Source organism: Chiloscyllium punctatum, chromosome 4 (genome assembly GCF_047496795.1).
Source record: "Chiloscyllium punctatum isolate Juve2018m chromosome 4, sChiPun1.3, whole genome shotgun sequence".
In the NCBI taxonomy this organism is placed as follows: Eukaryota; Metazoa; Chordata; class Chondrichthyes; order Orectolobiformes; family Hemiscylliidae; genus Chiloscyllium; species Chiloscyllium punctatum.
This window is the reverse complement of record NC_092742.1, coordinates 30,086,202-30,104,196: the sequence shown is the minus strand read 5'-3', so window position 1 is coordinate 30,104,196 and position 17,995 is coordinate 30,086,202.

Below are 17,995 nucleotides of genomic sequence, written 5' to 3'. Positions count from 1 at the left end.
GTCTTGTGTGGAGGTAGACATTGCTCTTATTCAATTGAGAAGGGAAACAATGTCCTGAAGGTGGAAAAATACTCTCTTTTACTGAAATAAAATTGCTGTGAATTATTATCTGAAGAAAACATTCTGCTATAATCAGTAAGTGAGGATCTTACATTTGATAAAGAAACTTTTGAGAAAGAAAACAGAAAAAATCATTCAAGTTTTGCTATAGATAGATAAGAAGGGGTGATTCAGCTTCCCTCTCTTTATCTCTGTTAATTTTCCATAAGAATTTCAATTCTCTTTAGCATACAGCTATCTCACACGTTAATAAAAATGTAGTTCTAGTCTAAAATTAACTTTTCCTGCATTAAGGAAAAAGGAATTTCATTACTTACTAACTCTGAGAAAAGTAATAAAATGCCACATCAAACATCAACCACAAACAGATATCATATTTTAAAGGGGAATATGTCTAGCACAAAAGGGAAGGAATAAGAAATATGCAGTTCATAAGTCTTTAGAGTCCTTTAGATATTTGGCTTTAGTTTGAGACCAGTTTCACCCTTTACTGGACCAACTTCCATCTGGAAGGACAAGGGCTGCAGATGCATGGGGATACCACTACCTGTAAGTACCTGTCTGAGTAACTCATCATGTTGACTTGGAAATATAGCACTGTTCCTTCTGTGTCACTGCGTCAAAATCTTAGAGCTTTCTCTCTCATGGCAAAATCTGGAACTCTCTTTGTCTATCTAACAGTAATTAGATTGCAGTGATTAAAGACAGCAGCTCACCAGCATCATCTCAGTGGCAATAAATGCTAGACCAGCCAATAATGCCCACATCCCATGAACGAATGAAAAAACAGTTTGATGCATTCCTACCACATAGGTTTCAACAACTTTTTCTTCCCCCATCCAAATCAGGATATTTTCCGGACATAAGTTGTGGGAGGTGAGAGTAGAGGTGATGTAATGCCATTTGATTCTTTCTATTACAATTAGTCATTTCAGTATCATTAATTTTTTAGTGTTTTAGTTTGGGGAGTTAATGTGCAGGTGACTTCCAACTTAGACATAGTGGGCTGAATTTCATGACTGTGGAGGCCATTTTTGGAGGCTGATATGGAATTCAATGGCAGTCAGCAAATGACTGTCTCTGTGTATGAAAGGGTCGACCAAACAGAGGGTATACCACACTCAGTCCCAGCCTGAGACAGTATCTGTTAGCTATAATCAAACTGGCCCTAAAACCCATCCAAGCCCAGACTTTTCAGAGTCTGTGTCTTTTATGTCCTCTCTGAAAATAAAAGTGAAGGAAGCCATAGCCTTGTTAAAGGTATTACAGGGTTACCGAGGGATTATTAATTTACATCCAAAATGGTGTAAGTTCATGTCATTTCAATAAAAAATTAGAAAGTACTATTCCATTATGACTCACTAGTGTAGTACATTGGAAATTGAGCCCTGCTGTTTCTAGAGCCATCCAAAAGTTAATGATTTTATAAAGTATGAAAAGTTTCCCAATTTATCTGACTTTCAGACCTAGATTGATAGGAAGTATTGGCAGTATATTTCTGTACTGAACAAGAATGACTAGTTATTAAACTCTATATAAATTCGTATAAACTCCCCCTTATACACTCACAGATAATCAAACAGGCTATGGGCGGAGGGAAGAAAAATGGAAACACAGTTCAGTCATCTTTGTTCCCAGGTTATATTGTTGAGATAATCCTAATGACTCTTCTGCTGGCCAGCACATTGCATCAATCACCAGTTGCTTCAGTAGTTGGTGAGAGACACAAGGCAGCTGGTTCCCTCATGAAAAGTTTCTGATTTCTCAGTTAAAAGCCACAGTATATACATCTGCTGCAGGAAAGGTAAACTGGTTCTCTTTGGGTTCACAGTGTGTTTTGACAGCAGAGAACAGGGAGACTGCTCCCGAATTGGGGAAGGACTGAACACTTCTTTCTGGCTGTAATTTATTTCCAGCTGTCAGCTATTCAGTTACCTGAGAACCAATCACACAGTTATTGGCAGACAAAGAAAAACCCTCTCTGTCATTATTAACTCAGCACTATTCCTATCAATTTCTTGTTGCCAGCAAAAGCTGCCTTAGTACAGTCCCTTGGTTTTAAATAGTCTGCAACACAACTTTCAATTCCTGCTCATTCAAACGACTGTTTGCACAATGCTTGCAGTGGGTAGCACGCTACTTGCTTTCAAAACTGCAGGCTTTCAAATTGTTTCTTTAAACAATTCTTTCTCATTTCAGTCCACCGTTTTCAAAAGCATAAAATAAAAAGAAATGGTTCTAAAATGCTCACATTTCATAGCTCACTACCCGTGGATTCGATCTGTTGATTTTCCGTAGGCTAGAAACCAGCCAGTTTTAAAACAGTGGAAATATTCATGGAAAGCTGGAGGTAAATGTATTTGAACTGTAATACATTGAGCAATATAATGTTTCTGTGCTGAACATGTGCAAGGTATGTCGCGCTGAATAGAAATAAACAACCCAGGATTATGAAGTGACCAAGCCAGAGGTGTTCACAAAGGATGTTGGGGGGCATTGCCAGCAACGGGGGTGTTTGTATGGAGGTGTGTAGGGGTGGGGCGGCGTGCTGCTTGCTGGCTTTCAGCAGCACCCCTTTCTGAAGTTAATAACTCAGTTAGTTGCAAAGTTCTTTTGGTCGAGGGGTTCTATCCTGGGTTCAGAGGTGACACAGTTTTGTCTGTACTGTTTTGACTGACCTGCGTGCTCCCTGACTCCAAGACTGCCTGCAGCTGCCAGTGGAACCTGTTGGCAGGTTGACCCCATAAGACATCCTATCCCTTAATTAATCCTGATAGAGCCAGGATGGTGGTGGGGCACTGCCAGAACCCCACTCTAATTAAATATCCTTCCCAGCTCCCAGCTCACCTCCTGTCGGAGCAGAGATTCTTAACTCCCCATCACCACCCCACCCCTCATCATCTTCGGGTAGTCATTCAATAAAGCTGCTGAATTTTGTCACCTTCAGTCACTTGCCTGTGTTTTGGCCCGTCAGCTATAATTATTCTGGTTTATACTTTACATTCCACTTAGTGAAAACAAACGCATCATCTTGCTGGGCACTCATGATATTTCTCCAAGCATCCACAAATCAATTTATCCATGAACAGATTATTCCCCGCTGTTATCAGACTTTTGAATGGACTTCTTTAATCATAGAATCCCTACACTGTGGGAGTAGGCCCTTCAGCCTAACAAGTCCATACTGACACTCTGAAAAGTAACCCACCCAGACCCATTCCTCTATGTTTACCCCTGATTAATGCATCTAACCTACACATCCATGAACACTATGGGTAATTTCGCATGGCCAATTAACCTAACCTGCACATCTTTGGACTGTGGACAGGTACCCACGTAGACACAGAGAGAATGCATAAGCTCCACACAGACAGTCGTCTGATGCTGGAATTGAACCTGGGTCACTGGCGCTGTGAAGTGCTAACCACTGAACTACCGTGCCACCCTTAAAGTTAATATTGATCTCGCTCTGCACCTTCTCAGTAACTATAAACTGCATCCTGCACTCTGTTCTGCTTGCCTGATGCACTTGTACAGCACCATCTGTCTGTAAAGCATGTAAGACAACACTTTTCACTGTATCTCGGTGCACGTGACAGTAATTAATCAAATCAGTTCAAAAATCTACTCTCACAGAATAATCCAGCCATCAAAACATTGTGCGAGTTTGAGTGATATATTTCACTATTTTGCTATCTGTCTCTTGATTGAGTGCTGAATATAAATTTATTGTAAGGGTTTAAATGCCAGATTCACTCTGTGTGAAGTCTTTCTCTCCCGATGTCAAAACAACAATTAACCCAAGTTTAAGCATGTTTAGTCAACAATATTGCTGCTAATACATTTGGACACGTCAGGAATAAATTTTCATTCTTTACTCTGTTCATATGCAGTTTTTAAATCCACTTTATCACCCTTGTATTCTGAACAAATGCAGTATGTAATATATACCATTTTGCTGTACAGCGCTTGCTATCTGACATTGAAACACTTTGTAACAGGCAAATTTGCAACAATTATATTTCAGAATTGCCTGGAAAGTCCTGTTGGTATGCTATTCAAGGTTAATTAGTGACTCTGGAAGATTTTTGGGGGAGGTCTCTTACATTTTTGTAGAGGAGTATAGGCCTGGGATCTTCCATTGAGCTTCCATGTGGTATAGAGATTGGGAAATTGACAATGTCATGTTTCAATGTCTAAGGTCTGAAGATCTTGAAGAATGGCATTCAGAAAGGAACAATATTAGTTTTTGTTGCGAGTGCAGTGTTGACAACAACAAAAATAAAAAGACTCCTCAGTACACATGGAAGCAGGAGAGCTGAACATTCTGCTGAAAAAGATGAGTGACTTGAAAAATGCTGTGAAGACGACAGTGCAGCTTACAATGCTATATATCTCTCCAAACCTTTGACCCATCAAGTGTACCTTTGTAATTTCAATTCTGTGTTGGACTAATCTAAACATTGATTGAATTTCACCCTGCATTATTGATAACAGTCCACCTAATGTTTTCATTACATGACCATGCTTCAACATTAGATATACTCAACCCATTGTTATACAGAAATCTTAAATAAAAGCTTACATTTGTGTAGTTCCTTATAGCAGCATATTCCTGAACAAACCAACTCTCAATAAACATCACAAGGCAGTATTCATACGGGCAAATGTGAATATTGAAGGTGAAACAGACTGCTCCTAATCAGTTACAATTCATCACTAATACAGAATCTGCATGTAAAAGATGATTGCTATCTGAGTTATGATCAACTTCAGAATTAAATGAGCATGTGCCAAGTTAAGACAGACAAATTAAATGATGACTGTTGAATGTGCATGTGCATGAGTGCAGCTACAGGAATCTCTTCAGATCTTTAAAGGCATAAGGAGGGTGCATTTATCAACAGAGACAAGTGTAATTAAGGTTAAGGACTGAGCTGATAAGTTGTCTAAGTTAAGTTCTTCAAGATCATGAAGAGTTTTACAAAATAGATAGTGCTACGTTCTGCCATTGATTGGATTGTCATGGGGGATGCCACAACTTAAAGGTTAAATCAAAAGGAATTAAAGGGTGGGGAAAGTAAGGAGCAGGTTGAATCATTTTTGGGTTACATAATAGACATACTATAAGATTTTGTCTCTCCTAATTATGCCAAAGTCGAAGAAAATTTCTGGTATGTAGATATAATAGTTAATGACAAGGAAACTAATTTTTAATTAAAGTAAAAGAAAAGGAGTATCCTTTCTTTCAGATCCAGCATGGTAGTTAAATCAAGATTTCTCCAGCCATTCTCCATTCAATTCCAAGTGATCCAGATAAGAGTGAGAGGGCAGATACAGTTTATGTTTAGTCATAATGGGAGAGAGATCCCTGATACTTGCTTTGTTATTGCTAATTGTCTCTCTTCCTTATTAAACAGTGATGTTTGTGTGGCTTTGTGTCTTTGTGATTTGGCAGTTCCATGAAATTCACTCTTGCACGCCGCAAAGCTGTCTCCACTGCAGAACCTTCAGAACTAGCACCACAGGAAGATAGCGCAGATTTTTCATTCCTATTAAAGAAGACACTATGAGCAAAGGCAAAAAAAAAAAGCCATCAAGGATGAAGGTGACCAGCCGTGAGGTCATTCAAGAACTTCATTTTTTTTTGGAAAAATATGGCAGAGAATTAAGCTGTGACTGATGCTGTGATGTAATGGAAGCAGATATCCTGGATCTTCCAATTCAACCAACAATGATCATGAAGAACCTGTTGCCTCCTTTGAGAAGAATTACCCTTGTACTGATAAAGATAACAAAAAGGTGAGTATGGCTGTTAATTCCACTGAACCATCAAATGATAGTACAGGCTCAGTGGTTAGCACTGCTGCCTTGCAGCCTCGATTCCAGCCTCAGGTGACTGTCTGCATGGAGTTTGTACATTCTCCCCATGTCTGGATAGGCTTCTTCTGGGTGCTCTGGTTTCCTCCCACAGTCCAAAGATGTGCAGGTCAGGTGGATTGACTATGCTAAATTGCCCACAGTGGCCAGGGATGTGCAAGCTAGGTGGGGTAGCCTGGGAAATGCAGGGTTATAGTAATGGGGTAGGTGGGTAGGTCTATGTGGGATGCTCTTTGGAAGGCTGATGTGGACTTGATGGCTGAATGGTCCACTTCCACATAGGGATTCTATGATGCTATGAAAAGCAACACCAGCAGTGGTTGCAAATGGATATAGACATTTCTTACTGTGATGAACGTCAGGACACAATAAGGAAAGAGAGAGAAGTCTTAGCTGCTGTCAGCCAAATCTCACCATCTCTTACAGATGCATGGGACATTCGCAATGTCACAGAAAGTTCAAACTGAAGGTAAAGGAACTGCCAATGCCGGAGGCTAAGTGTAATGTGCAGGCAGAAATTGTAGATGCTTTAACAGTTAAAAGGACAGCAGCTGAAGAGGACTTTATAGTATCTCAGTTATAATCACCATCAACTCCACAGTTTCTACAGTCAGCAAAATAGCCTCAATATTTGGGGACTCTGAGAAGATGGAGCTAGAAAGAGATCATCAACCAGACAAGAAGGAGGTCTTAGGGCTTTAGCACAGATTCATGAGCGTTGAAGCTTCAGGGAGTGTGGATAATATCCCATCTCTCTTCACAGAACTTAACTATATGTGACACATCCATATAACTAGGTGTGAAGAACATCCAAATGAATTGGAAAAGGATACGCATGAACCCAAATTTACCAAGCCAATATTGAATATTCAGAGATTACTGATTTGCACAATTGGCAGCCAAAGTCAGCAACTGATTCACATTAGCAAGTCAGGGAATTCATGAAGTTTTCTTTGAGTAAGACAGTAGAGGCTTAGAGATTCAGGAGCTGTAGAGTATCTTAAAAACTTAAAGCCTAGCATTCATAAGCAAGTGTTGGAGAAATCTGATTATCTAAAAAAGACCTAAGCTAAAAATCCAGCTGTTAGTCATCACACAGGACTAACAAGCCACAAAGAGGGATTCACACATTACAAATAACAGAAGGTGAACATATTACAGTACTGGAGTGCACAAATACTATGCTGCACCAAGATTACAAGACCATCAGAACAAGGTGTTGGCTGGACAGCAACTATCTGAAGAAGTAACAACATCTTATTATCATTCATATTCATATACAGAAGCTTTATAATGGTAATGCTGAACTTTCAGGCAAGTACCGTGTAGCAGTTTTCCTTAGATTTCAATCCTGATGCAGATGTCCAAAAGGATCATACTTCAACAACTCTTCACTTTGGTGATGATACACTCCTGCACTCTGATGGAGTTCCTGAGATGCCATGATCAGCAGAGGAGAAATATCAAGCAGAAACAAGTGTAGGAATGATAGCACTACCTATAGAAAGAGAAATACTTGCTCTAGGACTAGCAAGGAAATCCTTATTCACTTCTCTATAACTGTCTTCCTCTTTGTTTTATTTCTTTTTACCACATGCATCATTGGAAATGTGGTGAATGGGTTTTTCATCATCACAGTTACCATGGAGAATGCATTTATTAAATTTTTCATATGTGCCAAAAGTGCTTTCTTTTTTTCCCAACAAGTGCTTTATGCTTTCCCCAGCTATGCAATTCAGAAGAAGAACAGAATATGAATTTCAGTTCATTCTCTTCCTTTTCCAGGGTTGAGATGGTTTTTCTTTAGATTAGATTAGATTACTTACAGTGTGGAAACAGGCCCTTCGGCCCAACAAGTCCACACCGCCCTGCCGAAGCGCAACCTACATCTACCCCTTACCTAAGACTACGGGCAATTTAGCATGGCCAATTCACCTGACCTGCACATCTTTGGACTGTGGGAGGAAACCGGAGCACCTGGAGGAAACCCACGCAGACACGGGGAGAATGTGTAAACTCCACACAGAGAGTCGCCTGAGGTGGGAATTGAACCCGGGTCTCTGGCGCTGTGAGGCAGCAGTGCTAACCACTGTGCCACCGTGCCGCCCACACATGCCGTGTCCTCATGTGTCAGATTTTCCTTTGTTAGCCTTCACTATTATTAGATTCAGGTTATCTCAAATTGTTGCAGCCCAAGCACCCCTCCAATTTAGTCACCTTCCAAAAATATGATATGGAAGCATATACAGCCTACGTAACCTCCATGAGATCTGCCAACATTGTGAGAGGTTGACACATCAGGCAAAGGAACTAAGGAACTGGCTGGGTCATGCAAAGAGGGTTCAGGGCATGGTGGAGAAATGTATGGATTAATGGAGACCATCAGTAGTTCATGATTTTAAGAGTTTGTGGGAAAAGTAAACTCAGACAGAGAGGTGTGTAAAAAAACTATGTTATAGTGGTGTCACATGGAACTGGGATTGAAGTATGTAGGATTCCAAAGATGTCCTCTTTTACCACCTCCTGTTTATATTTTAATAGAGATTGTTAATGATCACTGACATGAGTGTGGACAATCTCTGTTAAAAGCCCAGGCATGAGCACACCACTCTGTATCTGCCAAAACACACTCAGCAGAAGGCACAAAAGCTGTGGAGGTTTAGATGGATCTAAAGCCATAATATAATTATTCTGATTGTATTTCCTCAATGAATATGAGAACAGGTACAGGCATAAATTAATTATCTATGCATAAATATGATAGAATAATTACATATAATTTAAGTCTGCTGAAATGTATGAATCAAATGATTAATTATAACCTTAATAAATCAACATATGAAAATGTTATTAAGCTTTACCCAATTTTTTTAAGCTGTATGATTCTCGGTGTGCTGGCTTGACTCAGTTGGCAAGCACTTCCCCCATAGACTGACTCCATACTTAACAGAAGCATAAACTAGGCTTATACTTCCTTGTAGGACTGAGATAGTACTTTATTATTAGATATGCTACCCTTTGGGTAAAAGTTTGAAGACCAGAAGAATGTTCGGCCAATACTATTAAAAATGGACCAACAGATTTTAATTGATGAAACACTGCTGAGAAAGAAAGACCGAGAGTTGTGATAGGTCATTCTATAAAATCAAATGTTTCAGTTGTCTATCACATTTATTGATTGGTGAAGCACATATGCACATATATCTATGCTTGCTAAAGATCAAATAAATTCCAATTAACGGAGTAATGGGGAGAGGAAATCTTTGAGATGAGGGTGATTGTGAGTTTACATGGTCCATGGTTGAAATATGGAGCTACGAAAAATATTTGTTTGCTGCCTGTTTCCTGATTCAGATAAATAAAAATCTCTTAACTTACTTTTAGATAGTACTGCCAGCAATAGCTTTAGGGGAATTGGGTCGATAACTGTGCATCCGTGAAAAGTAGCTTTATCATTGCATGGTAGATCCATGTTGACAATGATACAAATATTCTCAGAGAATTGCTTCTTTGGTGTACTCCAAACACTGAGAAAGGAATGAATACAATTAAGTGGTATAAATTCTATTCAAACAGGAGGGAAAAAAACTGTGGAGCAGCAAATTGGCAGTCTATTTCACATCTTGCCCAACTTGAATAGAAAATAAATTTGAATGGAATGTAAAATGGCATATGGTCCATTATCATCTATTTGTTCCATTTGTTCCATTGTCCATGACAAGTCTATGCATCATATTAATTGTATGATTAATTGAAAATACCATAGACATCACAAATGAGTCTTGAAACTATTCCAAAATGAAAAGGTTCTCCTTAAATATAAGGATAAAGGGAAGTTATCCACAATTCCAATGAAATCTTATGAATACCCTATGAAATATTTTGTACAACGTTCGAAATTTCAATACAGTGTATCTTATCTGTTGACTCCTCCACCGTACCCAATTAGTACACTGCTTAGCCAACATTCAATGCTACATGAGCAGAAATTTTCTCTAGTTAAGTTTTGGGAAAATTTATACAGATCTTTTGGTCCCTATTCCAAGCTCCATTTCCTAACTACCTATTTCAGTTCTCTTCCCGACAGTTTGAAATTAAGTCAATCTATGTATCATCTTGGTGTCAGTATTTTACATTGAAGTGAACCTGCAATCAATTATCGATGCCATAAATAAGATTGTCTATTCTGTTACACTGTCTGACCTTTCCCATGTCTCAGCTAATCTGCTACTGCAACAGCCAATCATGTCTTTGTTACCTGTAGGCCTGGCCATGCGAACAATTCTGGCTGGCTTTGCATACTCTACACTTCATAAACCTGAGGTTACCAAAATACTGCTACTGAGAAGAAGGATTGTTTCTCTGTTATCCCTATGCCTGCCAGCTGTCACCAGCTCTAAATCAAGCAACATTTTGATTAAAAATATTCATCCTTATTTTCAAAGAAGTCCATGGACTCACTGCTACCTATCTCTACAATCTTCTCCAACTTCACAACCCTCTAATTGCAGCCTATTGACTAGCATTGATTTTAATTGTTTGTTGGCCTGGTCTTTGATTTCCAAGGTCCTAAGCTCTGGAAATCCCTCCTTACACCTTGCCACCTCCTGACTTTGCTATTCTCTTTTAAGGTACTCCTTAAAACCCAAAGCTCGTTGTCATCTGCCCTTGTATCCCCTTATGTGGATCGATAATGTTTGTTTTCTGTATGGCGTACTTGTGTGGGACCTTGAGACATTTTGTTATGTTAAAGGCACTATATAAGTAGAAGTTATTGTTGTTGTTGAAAATGCATTACTGTCTTGAAGCAATTGTGGCTGGTATAGTTTCAAAGATGAGTTTCTGCACAACATCTCACAAATTGGATTCCACTTAAATTGGATTCACATTATTGCTGAACATTTGAGACAAATAACTGAGGCAGTTGCTAATTTTCTGGCCTTACTTGAGCACCTAAGTACCTGACTGAACATCTAATGAAAAGATCTTGAATTAAATGCTAGCAAGTAACCAGGAGTGTATTGTTTCTCATTAACAAACCAAAAGTAGCTTACTTCACAAGTATTTTGTTTGGGTATAACTATATTATTTTTCATGGAGGAAATAGAATTGACTGGAGCTACTTCCAATTATACCTTGGTGAGAGGGTGGTGGGGAGGGGAGGGGGGGGGGGGGAGGTGTGAGGGTAGTAGATGGTATGGTGGCTCAGTGGTTATCAATGCTGTCTCACAGCACCAGGGACCTGGTTTCAATTCTAACCTTGGGTGGCTGCCTGTGTGGAGTTTGCACATTCTCCCAGTGTCTGCATGGTTTCCTCCCACAGTCCAAAGATGTGAAAATTAGGTGGATTGGCCATGCTGAAAAATTGTCCATAGCATTCAGGGATATGTCAGCTAGGCGGATTAGCCATGGTAAATGTGCGTTTATGGGATATGGTAGTGAGTCTGCTTGGGATATCCTTTGGAGGGTTGGTGTGGACTTGAGTGCCAAATGACCTCCTTCTGCACAAAAGGGATTCTCTTGCTAAGTTATGCAATATAATATTCCTAGATTGCTCAAATTCTATTGTCTTGGAATGGTACACGTTGTTACAATTGTCTTAGTTTGAGCAGGAAGATATTTAATTGAGATGTTTCAATTCTCTGTGCATACATACTTACTCTATAATTATGTCTACACTAGATCCAAATATTAACATTTACCCATTTAACCTTGGATTTGACTAATATACCTGAATTTACAACATTGGCACAACTGGAATGAATCAATTAGTTGTTGAGTCCATATAAAAGATCACCTTTGCAAACATTGCTGCCTATATTTCATTCTGCTAAAAGTCTCGTATTTATGTAGCTCCTTTAATGTAATAAAATATCCTAAGGTACTTCATGAAGGCATTATAAAACAAAATATGACACCGAACCACATGAGGAAATATTCAGGAAGCTGACCAAAGGTGAACTTCATAGGTTTTAAAGGAGGTGTAGAAGTAGAGAGGTTCACGAATGGAATTCTAGGCTCAGTCACTAATGATAATCTGGTGAAAATTGGGGATGTTTAAACATCCAGACTTATAAGGTCACATGTCGGTCTCTTGCAGATTGCAGAGGTAAGGAAGAGACAGGCCACAGAGAGGTGTTTGAAAACAAGGATGAGAATGGAAGGTGTTTGAACTGTGAATTTGGATTGAGAATTGAGGATATGTGGATATAACTGTTAAGTCGTTGAAAACAAAAGTCTTGACAATTTCTTCAGAATGAAATATTTACGTTAGCAATGTTCTACGCATGATGAAAATTTTCACAGCTTCAAAAATTCATAAGGTATAATCCTAATATTTACCATGATCATTCTCAGCTGTTTCCTCCAGCATTGACCTTATCAGAATTTGTGCATTCAGCATGGGTTGAATTAATTTGTTGAAGCAATATCACTTTGACACTTACCTGCTGCATGCAGTCAGAAAATAAATACTTTTCTTGCTTTTTGGGGAGTTTGACTAGCCTTCCCTCCCTTCAATTCTCTTGGCCACCAAATATCTTCAGTCTTTGTTTCGTCTTCTCCAGATTGATTTGGTGAAGCCTTTTGGAGGCCTCACTTCCCTCAATCTCCTTAACTGAGTGATAGCTGAACAAAACAAATTGGTGATCCTAATGCAGGAACCTGCTGTATGCAAGATGCAGCTCTAATTTCATTACTCTTGGAGATTGTTTTGTTTGTGTCTTGGTGATGCTGCCTGACCTGCTGTGTCTTTCCAACAACACACTCTCGACTCTGATCTCCAGCATCACCAGTCCTCACCTTCTCCTAGCATATATGTGGTTGTGCATTTGGGGATCCAGAGCTGTGTTGGGAACAGGGCAGAACCTCAAAAGAGGTTTTGGTATCTCTTCGTTTGAACAATGCCAACAAATAAAACATTCTGCCCAAAGGCTCTCTGTATAATTGTAAAATATAGGTTTTACTTTTAGGCAGTAAATCAGTATTTGAAAGCAATTTTATATGATACTGTCAAGGCAATCCCACAACGGTCATTTTTTCTATCATGTAATAATTGAGGTGTGAAGATTCATAGTGCTACTGTTCAGAGGAACCTTCAACAGATGATGGATCAAGCTACCTAAGGATAATAAAATACTCAGACCGCAATAGTTTAATGTTATGAGCTCACAGAATTGCAGTCTAGCTTTTACTGTGTCTTTATTGAAATGGCTGTAAGATGCAAGACAACATTGAGTGCCTCATTACTAAGGTCACATGACTCTGGCAAACCAAGAAGTACATTGGTCTAATAGTGATTCTATCTCACACATCTCCTTTAATTCAAAATAAAACTTGTATGCGTTAGAATTTACACTATGAGTTATCTAAGTTCACCATTATGTGCAGAACTCTTCTCATTCTTTAGCAGTTTGTTAATTCTGTCAGCCCCTGCACTTGTATTGCACACATTGAAAGGATATTTCCAACTTCAGTTGAACTGCTTTGGCAAGTGAATTTCATGTCAACTGGCTCCGAGCAACTTTGCTCACTCAGTCTTCCACTCTTCACTTCATTAGCTTTGCAGTCGGCTTGTTAAGTGCTTTACTCCAAGAATTGTGCAGCCAGAGGGGGGACGTGTGACCTTGCAAACTAGATGCCTTTGGCACAATACTCAGTCCAGCTGCTCACCACTCCAAGCACTACAAACCAAGAAGAGAGCCTCATGCAGTGGTGCCTGACTGTTATCAACGAAGACATGGCCCAGCCAAGTGACAACAGAGCTGCTTGCTTTGTGGCCAGAGAACTGGAGATGATGGTGGATGGGGACCTCCATATGACCCAACCAGCCTGCGGTGTCACAAGTGAAAAGGGATGCCCAGCAGTGTAGAAAGAAAATTGATGATCATCTGGTCTGCACAATGATAAGGGTTATCATTTTATCTCTGCTATCTGACACTCTCAGGGCTACCATTCACTCTAATTCTGTCATTGCAAACACATCTTATTAAGGCTTATGGACGACAGGTCTCAATATTGTGAGTAACATGTTCACTTAATGTTCTCACCCACCTCATCCCAAATTATGTCCCTTCCCCTCCTTTATGTTTCCTACTCGCTCCTCCTTACAACTTCTCCTGTTCAAATATCACCACTAATGACTCTTCTACTGAGAGCTGACTACACCATCTGGAACCAGGGGAACAACGCGTGTACACAGGCCACTGGGTCACCTTTTCCTTTCACATTAAGTATTTCTAATGTTTTGTTTCCTCTGTCCATAAAGGAATTGTTGCCAATGGGTTGTCCACTTGGGAAGTAGATTATACAGAGGATCAATGCTATAGGATGACCTGGGAGGAGGCAGCCTGTGTTCTCATGTTCTTAAAGTCCCTATGATCGGAGGTTGTTGCAACACCCTCTCTCACAGATCGAGTCACTTGCTCTACCCACTCTGTGAGTGCTTACAGTCGTTTTCTTCCCATTGAATATTTCCGATTTCCAGCTCCATGGAAGGTGACAGAGAGCACTCTTTGGCCAGTGGCTTCCAGTGTCCTCCTGAATGTGTTGGTAAGTCCCCAAGCATTCACATCCCTTTTCTAGTAGTCCATCCTATAAACTCCACAGAGGCCACACTTCCCCAGATCCCCACTGAACCTGTCTATGTGCTCCTACCTGCCTACCTTTCCCACCCAGCCCCTGGTATATGAGGTTACCATGCAAAGTAGGATTGCACACAGCCCATCCCTTGAAGCTTGAGTGTTCCTGACTGTGGAAACTGTTCCCGCATCCACATTACACCCTACCCAGCCATGTTTTAGCATATTCCCTGCTAGTAAATCCTGCTATGACCCCCTTCACCCACCTCAACCCCCCCTTCACAATTGCACTACATCATTCCCCAGATCCTGAAGGCCCTGGTGCTGGACAATAACCTGCCGAGGCACAGCCCTATAGCGATGGCTGCACTTGCATCCTTCTTCCTCTGTAGTTTCTGTGGAGGGACCTGATGGACAGGCCATGGATATGATTGGTGCCTTTACATTACTGCATTAGCCCTATCTCCTGGACCAGATCTGAGGAGTCAATAAATTGCTTCTGGACCATTGCCTTGACTGTGGAGATACAGACACCCTCACTAGTAAGGCACTGACTGGATGCGTCATGGTGGCTAATACCCTTGAATGGTATAGGAGGCTAACCTTTTCTCACTGAGCTGGGACTCAGTGACTGGTGGGTGCCTCCATGGACTTCATTGAGGACTGCCCCCTCTATAAGCTGGAAACATGGCTGCTGCTTGCTGCAAATACAGTGTATTTACAGTGTAAGCTGCTGTCACATGGAGCACATGGGAGATTGAAAAAGCACACTGCCATACAGCAAGATGTGCAGCCCTTAGTCAGAGGACTGCTTAGCAGCAAAGCAAGAGGGCTTGGTCTTGTGTCTCTGCTAATTGGCAAGGCAAAGAAATGGAATGAAGCTGTGAATGAACAAGTAGGCGCAAAGTGAGTGAGCATTAAGAGAGCTGACATGAAGCCATGAGATGCAGCCTACTTCGGTCTGGGAGTTGGTTACTGGGGGTGTACATTCAGCATTTTCGCTACCAAATGCTGGCACATTCTGCTTGGCCAGTCTGTGCTTCCAGAGTGTAGTCTCAGTACATTACAGAGATGCCATGATGTTCACAAGGGGTTGGCAAATGCCGGATGCCAATGTCCTTGGGCGATGATGTGCACAATTGGTACCTGGGTTATGATAAAGAGGGAGGCAGATAGAAGCGTCAGAGGACTTGAAACATGAACTATGCGATCCCCTGCAGAGATGCTGACAAATCTGCTGAGTTTCCTCAGCATTTTCTGTTATTATTTCATATCTCCAACATACTTTATGTTTACTTAGTTAGTTGGTCCAATGAAAGCTCGTGTAAAAGAAATAAAACAGTAAAGCTGAAAGGTCAAAGAAACCGAAGGGATACAGCTTATGAAATTAAACATGGCTTTTGTGGGCTAACTCGTTACTTCTATTGGTGGATCAGGCAAATGGCTTTGACCAATATTCTTACTTGCATTTGTATTGTAGTAAAAATTTTCAGGCTATTCTTGGCCTTTGCAGTTGACCTTCGATGATTGCTGCCTGGATCTCTGTGGAGCTCCCAATCTCCCATGAATCAACACCATTTGTGGTTAACAAATAAAATAATCAAAAGACCATACACACTTCCTTACAGAATACATTGTGTACAGTTGAATATCAGAATACATTCATAAAGGTATTTAGCTTTTAAACTGGAGTTAATTAGTCACAATTAACATGCATGAAATTAATGTTTTTTTAAGTAATCTTTTGCATCTTAATTAACTGCAAGTGGTAAAATAATTTGTCCAAAGGGACATTAGATTTGATGATGTGAATTAAGGAGCTTAATAAGTGAAATTCTGTGACCTTTTTTTAATGGGTTGGTCATAGTTTCCACTAGTGTCAAAATAAACTAGATGGAGGGCAAAGACAATTAGAGTACAATCCATGTATCTGAATGCCTGAACATCACATTTTAATTAGAGAAATTAATAAAATTACAAATGCAATTTCACACCCCAAATACAATATCAATGCCAAGTTAATATACACCTGGGGCAATAAAGACTTCCCAAAGCATTATCAAATTAGAATGATTATGATTATTATACTAAGCTGTTCAACAACTCCAAAAACTTGAGGTTGTTAAATGGGGTGGCACGGTGGCTCGGTGATTAACGCTGCTGCCTCACAGCACCAGGGACCTGGGTTTGATTCCTACAATGGGTAACTCTCTGTGTGGAGTTAGCACACTTTCCCCGTGTCTGTGTGGGTTTCCGCCGAGTGCTCTGGTTTCCTTCCACAGTCCAAAAATGTGCAGGTTAGGTGAATTGGCCATGCTAAATTGCCCGTAGTGTTCGGTGAAGGGGTATGTGTAGGGGAATGGGTCTGGGTGGGTTGCACTTCGGTGGGTCGGTGTGGACTTGTTGGGCCGAAGGGCCTGTTTTCACATTGTAAGTAATCTAATCTTTTGAAAAAAAAACTCATTCACTTTTCAAACAATTTAAAAGATATGTCATATCTCTTGAACTCATTTTGATATCTCCTTAATATTCCAGCTTTGGCACAGTGACTTAGTGGTTAGCACTGCTGCCTCACAGTGTCAGGGATCTGGGTTTGATTCCAGCCTCGGGCGACTGTCTGTGTGGAGTTTGTATGTTCTCCCCGTGTCTGTGTGGGTTTCCTAGGGGTGCTCCGGTTTCCTTCCACAATCCAAAGATGTGCAGGTTAGGTGAATTGGCCATGTTGAATTGCCCATAGTATTCAGGGATGTGTAGGTTAGGTGTATTAGTCAGGGGAAAATGCAATGGAGGGGAATGGGTCTGGGTGGGTTACTCTTTGGAGGGTCGTTATGGACTTGTTGGACCGAAGAGCCTGTTTTTACGCTATAGGGATTCTATGACTCTATGAGCAAATCTTCATGGAAGCATTTCCATTAGCTTTTCATGATTCTGGATTCCACAATTCAAACTCATGACTCCTGCACAGTGGCCTAATACACGCGAAAACATCTTTGGTTTCCAATAGCCCACTGCTATGGATTGTTGAAACCAAGATCCCTTTCAAACTGAATTATCATAGCAATTACTTTGTAGCATGAGACCACATTTAACTGGCTGTGGCATCAGTAAGCATCTTTCCAGATTTCTAGCAAATGAAAACAAAAGGAAAGTTTAGCAGAATCACTATGATCACACAAAGTAATGATGTGCATTGGTATCAAAGATTTATCTCGCACTACGTATTCCTGAGTATCGACATAGTCTTTTGGAAAATAAGTTTGTTCTTCAAAAGAATGATAAACTAACCTTCAGATGAAGGCGGGCAAAGAGACAATGGTAATTCTGATATTCTGAGTTGTTGTCCCTGGCTAAAAGGGTTCAGACAAGTGATTGACACAGCATAGATTGTATTAAAAGGAGTAAGTGGCCAGTGCATTAGAGAGAGGAAAATTTCAAGGGAAAGAGTCATCACCTTCTGAAGCAAAGTTCCACAGACA